Genomic DNA, 10,268 nt, shown 5'->3' with positions numbered 1-10,268 from the left:
TGGAGAGAAAATGTTTTGAGAAACGATGTACAAATGCGCTTTACACAATTGATGTGTGTATGGATTGGGATAACAGTTGTATGAGCCCCTAATAAAATGTGAAAAACAAAACAAAAACAAAAACAAATATGGATTGTTTTAATATCTGTAAGAGCCCCTAATAAAATGATTAATTAAAATTTTTATAAAAAGGAGACCAAAATCCTCACAACTGCAGTAATAGGTAACTTTACCTCATGATAAATAGAGAAACTTTTGAAGGTGTGAAGGATTTTGTCTTGCTTGGATCCACAATGAATATTCATGGAAGCAGCAGTCAAGAGATCAAAGGAAGCATTGTGTTTAATTAATCTACCAAAGAAGACCTCATTAAAAAAAATTTTTAACACCTCATTGAAGTGTTGAAAAGCAGGGATCTTACTTTGAGGACTAAGGTGGACTTGACTCAGGTCATGGGATTTTCAGTTGCCTTATGTGCATGTTAAAGTTGAATAAGGAAGACAAAGAAGAATCAATGTATTTGAATTATGTTGCTGGAAAAGAATATTGAAAAAGTACTAAAGACTACCAAAAGAACAAACAAATCTGCCTTGCAAGAAGTACAACCAGAATGCTTTTGGTGAGTCCTTGTCTTACATCTTTGGACATATAGTCAGGAAAGACCAGTCCCTGGAGAAGAACATGCTTAGTAAAGTAGCAGGACAGAAAAAAAAGAGAAAGACCTTCTTCAAGGTGATTTACACAGTCACTGCATTGATGAACTCAAACACAAGAACAATTGTGAGGCTAGCACAGCACTGTGCTATGTTGCCTTCTGTTGTATACACAGGGTCACTAGGGGATGGAACCAACTCAATTACAGCTGAAGACAACATCAATATTATGTAATATAAGTCCTCAGAAATGCTAGTAGGAACTAGTATGAAAAAGAATTAGCTCATCAATAACAATCCAAATAATAAAATCAATTATTATGAAAAACAAAGTCAAGAAACAAAATTGTTGACATAAATTAATACCCACTGCCACTGATCAACTGTGAGTCACAACAACCCTATATAGGTGTCCAAGTCTGTAATCTTTATAAGAGGAGGCAGTCATCTTTTGACATCATTAATGCATTTTTTTAAATATGCAGACAATATTCATCCTTAAAAAAATTAGATATTTCCAAGAAACAGGGTTTCATAATACTTAAATATTTAGATAATTTATAATCTGCTCCGAAGACATCTATATTGGCTAGAGGCCACAGAAAGCAGTTTCTCTGTCAAATGAGGATCAACATTTAATTATTTCAACTAATACTAATTGTACATGTAATATATGACAGGTAAAATACTAGTCCCTAAAAACTTGATCATATTCTAAAGGGACATATAAACAAATAATGAAAATACACTAATTTTGTTAGTTGACTGAGGTATTATACTTGTATAACACCGTAATAACAAGGTTGTTTTGAAATTTTTAGATAATGTATGCCATATTTCATCAAAATTCATATATCATTGTTTTTAGGAAACACTGTAATTTTTGGACCACAGGAATTTTTTTAAACTGCTAATTAAGTTATGACATAATGCTTTCCAATACTTAGAATTTTTCTATAGCACGCTGCCCTACATACTATGATGTTATTAGGTGCTATCAAGTTGGTTCTGACCCATACCAACCCTATGCACACCAGAATGAAACACTATATGGTCCTGTGCCAAATATGCAATTATTCCTACGCCTGAGCCCATTGAGGCAACCACTGTTTCAGTCCATTGAGGGTCTGCCTCTTTTTCGCTGCCCCTCTACTTTACCAAGCATTATATCCTTCTCCAGTGACTGGATTGTCTTGATCATATGTCTAAAGTGTGTAAAATGAAGTCTTGTCATCCTTGCCTCTAAGGTGTACTTTGGCCACACTTCTTCCAACAGATTTGTTTGTCCTTTTAGCAGTCCATGGTACTGATGATATTTTTCTCCAGCATCATGATTCAAATGCATCCACTGTTCTTGGGTCTTCCTTATTCAATGTCCAACTTACACATGCATATAAACCAATGGAAAATACTGTAGTTTGGGTCAGGCGCATGTGCATTGGTCCTCAAAGTAACATCCATGCTTTTCAATGTTCCTTAAAGATCTTGTGCAGCATCCCTACCTGCTGCAAAAAAATCATTGATCTCTTAACTGCTGCTTCCATAAACATTGATTGCAAATCCAAACAAGATAATAATCTTGACAACTTCAGTCTTTTCTGCATTTGTCATAATGTTAACTATTGCTCCAGTTTTGAGGATTTTGGTTTTCTTTACAATGAATCATAATTCGTACTGAAGGCTGCAAATCCTCAACAAATCCTTCAAGTCCTCTTCACTTTCAGCAAGCAAAGTTGTGTCATCTCCAGTATCAGGGTGTTAATAAGCCTTCCTCCAACTTGATGCCACATTCTTCATATCATTCGAATTTTCTAATTATTTGCTCAGCATACAGATTGAACAACTATGGTGAAAGGATGTAGCCCTGATGCACATCTTTCTTGATTTTAAGCCAGGCTGTATTTCCTTGTTCTGTTTACACAATTGTACCTTGATTCATGTACAATGAGGTGCTCTGGAATTCCAAATCTTCTCAAGGTTATCCATCCATACTTTATTATGATCCACACAGTCGTATACCTTAGCATAGTCAATAAAACACAAGTAAACCTCTTTATGCTTTGAGCCAAGATCCATCTGACATCAACAATGTCCACATATGTCCTCTTCTAAATCAGGCCTAACCTTCTGGCCATTCCCTGTCAATATACTGCTACAAATCTTACTTTCATGCAATATCAATGATATTGTTCTGTGGTTTAAGCATTCTGTTGCATCACCTTTCTTGGGAATGGGCACAGATATGCTTCATTAGCTTGCTGAAACATTTCAGTTGCTTGCTGAAACATTTCAGTTGGTATTTCATCAATTCCTGGAGCCTTGTTTTTGGCTAATGTATTCAGTGAGGATTGAACTTCTTCATCCAGCACCACTGGTTCTTGCTCATATTCTACCTCTTGAAATGGTTGAATGCTGAGTAGTTCTTTTTAGTATAGTGACTGTGCATTCTTTCCATCTTTATCATTCAATATTTTGTCCATTTAAAAAAACTTTTAACACTTTTATTAGCACTATTACACACATCACACAATTCATTTGTTCAATCATATCAAGAAGAGTTATACAATGATTACCACAATCAATTTGAGAACATTTTCTTCTTTCTTGTACTCATTGTTACTAGTACTTCATTTCCCCCAACCTCTCCTGCCAAACCCCTCAAAACCATTTGTCCAATTACTGTCTCTCTAGATTTACCTTTTCTTTGTTTCATATTCAGAAAACATACCCTCTCCCAAACACACACACACACACACACAAAACTAACAATAATAAAGTAGACAGAGAAAAACCTCAATTGAAAAGAAAGTAGAAAAATATTAAAAACTAGAAAAATATCACAATGGGTCAAAAGGGAGATCAATTGTTAAGCTGCTAAATTTTAACTTAATTGCACACTAACCTACATTGCATTTAACCTAAGTACAGCAATGTACTTCCCAATACACTGTGTGTGATAGCTATGCTGTTCACATCACTGGGCCATAGATTTTTAATACCGAAACTCCAGGATTTTTCTTGAGTTCAATATATGCTGCATATGATCTTCTTGTCTTTCTAATTCTAGGTGTTTGCACATATCATTATAAGATTTTACTTTGTCTTCTTAGCTGCCCTTTGAAATTTTCTTTTGAGCTCTTTGACTTCATCATGTCTTCCATGTGCCTCAGCTTCTATACTAGAGCAAGTTTCAGGGTCTTTTATGACATACACAATGATCTTTTCTTTTTCCTGTCTTTTTAATGACCTTTTGTTTCCTTCATCTTCTGTCGTTAGTGTTCAGTGTGTCAATCCATTCTTGCAATGTTCTCAAAATTCAAGTGGAATAGACTCAAAGTTGTGTTTAGGCTCTCATCGACCTAATTTTCTTTAGTTTCAACCTAATTTATATATGAGCAATTGATGGTCTGTTCCATAGTCAGCTTCTTGTCTGTTTTTAACTGCTGATCTTAAAGTCTATCGTCTCTTTTCAGATGTTCTTGATGCTATCTCCCATCCTCTCCCCACCTCAGCTATCTGTCATTAGTGTTCAATGTATCCAATCATTTCCTGAGATGTTCTCGAAATTCAGGTGGGATAGATTCAAAGTCATATTTTGGCTCTTCTGGACTTGCTGTAGTTTTCTTCAGCTTCAAAATGAACTTATATGTGAGTAATTGGTGATCTGTTCTACAACTAGTCCCTGACCTCATTTTAGCTGCTAATACTGAGCTTCTCCATGGAGTCTACCCACAGATGTTTTCAAGTAGAGGAAATAAAGATACATAATGTAATCAGTGCCAAAGGATATGTGCAAATTTACCTAATTGAAGTTTAAAAATTGATCCAGATTAGAGAGTGTGGTAATAATTTCTTTTAGAAGAATTAATATCAGATTAGTCCAAGGAGTTGGAGATTAACGATTTCCCAAATTTCCAACTCTTCCAAGATTCTATCCTGCTCCATTTTACACTATTCCTCCCTTGAGAATATTCCCCCACGTCACCGGGTTCTGTGATTCACTGCAATGTCCCACAGAAACTCACGAAGCATTGAGTAACTGTCTTAACTTGGTGGTGGGTGCTGTTTAGTTCTAAATCTGAAAGTCAGACAGAGGCAAGTGAATGCAAGGTCCAGAGCCAGAAGATCAAAATGTCCAAACATCACATTAGATCTTGCTTCTACCAAAGCTCAGTCAAGAAATAGAGGCATGCCTTTCTAGGTGAATTGATGTTTGTTAGAGCTATGTGGTGGTACCAGTATTTATATATATCCCATCCAAGGAAAACAAAGGATGTGTCTTAATTCACACCCTCTACTAAGGTAGAGTCAAAGATGTCCCCAAGAAAAGAAAGAATGTAGCTAAATTCACACCCTCTGCTAAGGTTAGGTCTCAATCCTGCCTTAATCCTGTCCATTAATGTAATAAAGAATGGCCTCTATAACCATAGCCATATGAAGTCCAGAATTATATCACATAGGGAATTATGGCTGGAAGGGCCATATTAATTGATTATAATTTAGAAGGGAATAAGCAAAAGGCACCCAAATGTCAAAGCATTTTTTCAGTCAAAGCATTACTATATTCTACATTTAGATAGTTCTATTTTTAGTAGAGCTTATGTGTTATCAAAATTCACAAAATATAAAAATTGAGAAAAATCACTTTACATTTTATTATTAAGTGTTAACCCCGATAACATTTTGGTATACATCCTCTCCTTTTTATTTTAAATAAAATTGGGATTTTATATGCCCTACCTATCCTGTAATTTTAAAAACAATTAATATGACATGGAGATTTTCATAAAATTTAATATGCTAACATAGAACTTTTACTGAATGTATAATATTTTTTGAATGTATGATATCCTATGGATGTTCCATCATTTGTTTTTCTCTTTCCAGTCACTGGAACAGGACATCATTCTTGGTTAAGGCGAAGGGCATTTGAAATGCGTTGACACAGTAGCAGCAACAATGGGTTCAAACATGGTGCAAGAAGACCAGGTGCTGTTTCGTTCTGTTACACACAGGGTCACTGTGAGTCAGAACCAACTCAGTGGCAACAAGAATAACAACAATAGATATTTTGATATTTCCAGGTTTTTGCTTTCATACATAATAATTCATTCAACAGTCCTATACATAAATCTTCATTTGCATTAAGTCATCAACTATTTCTGGCTATTGGGCCTCTATCAGTGAACAAATAGTCCATGATCTCTGCCCTCATGGAGAGGAGGGAAGACAGTAAATAAATAAGTAAACTATATATTGTTAGATATTGATTTGCGCAATAAGTCAGCACAAAGTAAGAAGTGGGAGGGGACAAGTTATGGATTGTATTTTAAAATAGTATGATCACAGGAAAACTTTTTGAAGTGTGACGCTTGAGCAAATATCTGAAGATAATAGAGCAGCAATCCAGTAACTAGGGAGGATCATCTCAGGTGGATGCATGTCATGTAGATCCTAAATTGAGAGTGGGTATAGCATGTTTAAGGAACAATGTGAAGGCCAGGGCTCCTGAAGCAAAATAAGTAAGCAAGAAGAGTTGTGGTAGATGTGGTCAAGAAGTGCTAGATGAGCCAGTTTATGTAGTACATTTATGGTCATAAATAGATTCTGTCTTCTAAGCTGAGTGAGATTACAAGCCATTGGAGGGTTTTAAACAGAGGGTTACTTGATCTGACCGCTTTGGCTGTTCTATGAGAATGGACTGTAGAAGAGAAGGGAAGAAAGAATCGTCAGGTTATTACATTATCAAGGGGAGCAATGATGGCAGCTTTTGAACAACCGGGAAAACTGTAAAGATGGGGAAAAGTTGTTTTGTTGTTGTTGGCTTAAATGTGACACAGAGGGGCCCTGGCGGTGCTGTCAGATATGCATTGATCTAAGCATAAGGCTGGTGGTTCAAAGCCAGCAACCACTCACCAGAAAGGTGAGTCTGCCTGCTTCTGCAGAGATTCACAAAGTCTCAGAAACCCTATCAATATCAGTCAAATTGATGCTTGAGGAAAAAAATCCCAAACATCTGCAACTAGTTTCTTAAGATAAATTTCTAGGAAGATATATTTATTTCAAGCATTGAAGAAATGTCAAAGACTGAGGGGGGAAAACCCCCATCAGATTTGAGACTGTAATTCATGATTTTTATAAGGATTTTTTTTACTGGAATATAGAAGCAAAGGAAATAGGTAAATTAGGTCGTCAGGTGTTTGATTGATTGAAGACAGAGAATATAAACTTCTATTTTTGTACGGAGCCCTGGTGGTGCTGTCAGGAAAGCATTAGAATACTAACCAGCAAAGTCAGCGTTTCAAACCCACCAGCTGCTCCTCTGGAGAAAGATTAGACTATCTTCTCCTATTAAGACTTACAGTCTCAGAAACGACATAAGATCTCTATGAATCAGAATCTATGGCAATGGGTGTTTGTTTATTTTGTGTATTTATTTATTTGTTTTTTTGCATTAAATAAGGAAATAGGGGAAGTTACAAACTAGAGGGTAGACAGATGTTAACTTGGGTGATGGGAAGACTATTAAACAGGAGGCTAGGAGGACAAAAAATGATGTAGATGTTGAATGACTAAATCCATAATAGAGAAATTTAAAGGTAAAAAGGAGGGATGCTGTGCTGAATGAGTTCCTTTATGTGGTCTTTTTTCTTTTTTGCCCTAGGTTTTCACCCCTAGAGGATTTGTTGTTTTGTCCAGGTTAATTAACATTTCCTGAGTAAACTGACTGATGATTTAATACTGACCTTGGCTACAGCTGCCCTGTGATTATTATGCACCTTGCAGGCATTTGTCAATATACTATGAAAATGAAGTATGTAGACTATGCAAATGAACTGTCTGTGGCCTACCACGAGGGAATTGGTCAATTTGTGGCCCTTTGGGGAAGGTGATGCCTTAAAATTGATACAGAGTTTGTTTATACTCATCTGTGCCACCAACCCCACAAAGTTACGGGTAGAATAAGGAAGCAGACTGAAACAGAGGTAAGAAAGAAGAGAGAAACATCAGAGACACTGAAACAAGAAACATAATAAAAGAACTGTAACATGGGTTGATATAATACTAAAATCTGCAAGAGGCCAGGAAGGTGACATAGAAGGAGCTCTGTGGCCAAGTTACTGGTGATGGCAGAAACTTGTGCTAGGCATGCAGTTAAAGAGTTAAAAACAAAACCAAAACCCTACCACATTGAGTGTGATCTGGGTCAGTTAATGGGGAGACACTAATGACAGGAAGGAGGAAAGAGGGACACCTAGCTTGAGGGGACCAGGGGGAGGCCTGTGTGGCTTAACAGCAGAAAGGAGGGCCTGCTTACTTGCACGGTAGAAAAAAGCTGAGAGAGCTATTCTGCTCTGAAGGAGGGAAAGATAAGTTCTCTACTTTAGGGAACCTTCAGTCTTTACTACATGTTCCTTGATCCCAAGTTATATCCTTTTACTTTCCTCACGAACCTTAACTGTCACTATGGTCTGTAAGTTGGTTTTGGCCACTGCACCGTATTGTCCAACTGAGAAGTAGAGAGTTAAGTACAGAGTGTTGTCAGAGGGATTGCTGGTGTCCAGATCAGTAAAATAGTTGGAGACTGGAGGCATATCTGACTTCTACATCATGAGAATCAGCTTTGGAGTGGATTTGATTACTATTATTACTCCCTGAAATAAACCAGGTTCTGATGCTATTTTAGGCATGTCCAACCTGATGAGTAACTCAAGCACAGGGCAAACCTAAGTGACTAGAGAAAACTCCATAGTAGCTAATAGGGGACAGAAGACAGATAATCTGGGCTCTTGATGGGCAGATATCTCAGCAGGCAAAGTGGTCAACTTCTAGGAGATTCAACAAATTTCAGTGCTCAGAGCTCTGAGTCAGGATGTGGTAGGAAATCATAGGCACAGATGAAGTGTGATTGACATAAAACCAATAAGAAGAAACCAAACATTTGATGGTTTACTTGTGTCAGACACGCTGCTAGGGTGTTCATTTAATTACCTAACAAGATTACTTTTGTGACCAATTTTTCCAGAAAAGGACCACATAGTATTAAATAGGTCTTTGGGTGGCACAAATGGTTTTCTCTCAGGTCCTAATCTAAATCTGAACCTACCTAACAGTATCATGAAAGAAAGGCCTGGTGATCCACAAAGATTACAGTCAAAAAGGTTCAGGGGAGCAGTTCTACTCTTACACATGGGCTCATCAATAGTCAGAATTAACCTAATTTGCTTGTTTAACATGAAGTAATATGATCCAAAGTCACAATGTAGAATGAAAGTGGAACCTAGGTCTGAAGACAGGGGCTGGGTACGTCTGATAGTAGGCATCATTTGTCCACTGTTTTTATATGTATTTTTTTATGGCTAATGAACGTGAGCATTTTTTCATATGGTTGTGGCTACCTGTTTGTCATAATTAGTAAATTGTCTATTCATATCTTATGCCCATTTTTAATTGGGTTGTATTTTACTTATTCAAGTGTTACAACTTTCTAAAAAATTTAATTTAAAATTAGTACTTTATATGCTATATCATTGCCAAATATTTTTTCTCAATCTGTGGATTCTCTTTTTAATCTTTTGATAAATCTTCCAGTGTATATAAATGTTGTACTTTTAGAAGGTCCCGATCCTCTATTTTGTGTTCTGTAGTGTGCTTGCTTTGTATTATGTGTAGTAGTCCATTTATGCCTTCTACTAGGGCCCTTAAGTTTGTTCCTACTTTTTCATCGATGATTCTAGAGTTTATATTTAGGTCTTTAATCCATCTTGAGTTCAATTTTGTACATGATGTGAGGTGTGGGTCCTGTTTCATTTTTTTTTTGCAGGTGGAGATCCAATTTTTCCAGCACTATGTAATGAAAAGTCTAGCTCTTCCTCAGATTATGTGTTTTAGTTTTTTGTAGATGCTGTGTTGCATTTCTAGGTTCTCTGGTCTAATCCAGTGTCCTCCATATCTACTGTTGTCCCAATCCCAAGCTGTTTGGAATACCATGACTGTATATATAATAGGTTTGGGGAGGAAAAGGCCTCCTACTTTGTTGTTACTTTTTAATAGTGTTTTGTTTATTTTGTTTATCCTGGATTTCTTTCCTTTACAGATAAAGTTGGTAATCAGTTGTTCCATTTCGTTGAAGAATTGTGTTGGGACTTGGATCAGGATTGCATTGAATTTACAGAGTGCTTTCAGTAATATCGACATTTTCACCAAATAAGTCTTTCTATCCATGAGATTAGGACAGTCTTCCATTTTTGTAAGTTTCTCTGGCTTTCTTGTAGAATTTTTTACCAGTTTTCTTTGTATATGTCTTTTGTTCATCAGGTTAGATTTATTTCTAGGTATTTTATCTTTTGGTAATTATTGTAAATTATACGCTTCCTTTCCTTTTAGGAATCCTTTTCTTTAATATACAACATTCCAACTTATTTTTGTATGTTGTTCTTATAGCCTGATACATTGTCAAAATTTTCAATTAGGTTCAGCAATTATTTTATTGAATCTTTTTTTGTTTGTTTGTTTATCTCCTTGCTGAAAGATTTTTTTTTTTTTCTTTTAAAAAAAATCATTTTATTTGGGGCTCATACAACTGTTATCCCAATCCATACACATATCAATTGT

Source organism: Echinops telfairi, unplaced genomic scaffold (genome assembly GCF_000313985.2).
Source record: "Echinops telfairi isolate 266 unplaced genomic scaffold, ASM31398v2 ScPeMD7_7467;HRSCAF=8505_0, whole genome shotgun sequence".
Taxonomy (NCBI): Eukaryota; Metazoa; Chordata; class Mammalia; order Afrosoricida; family Tenrecidae; genus Echinops; species Echinops telfairi.
The sequence above is the reverse complement of the archived record's forward strand: the minus strand, read 5'-3'. Positions refer to the sequence as shown.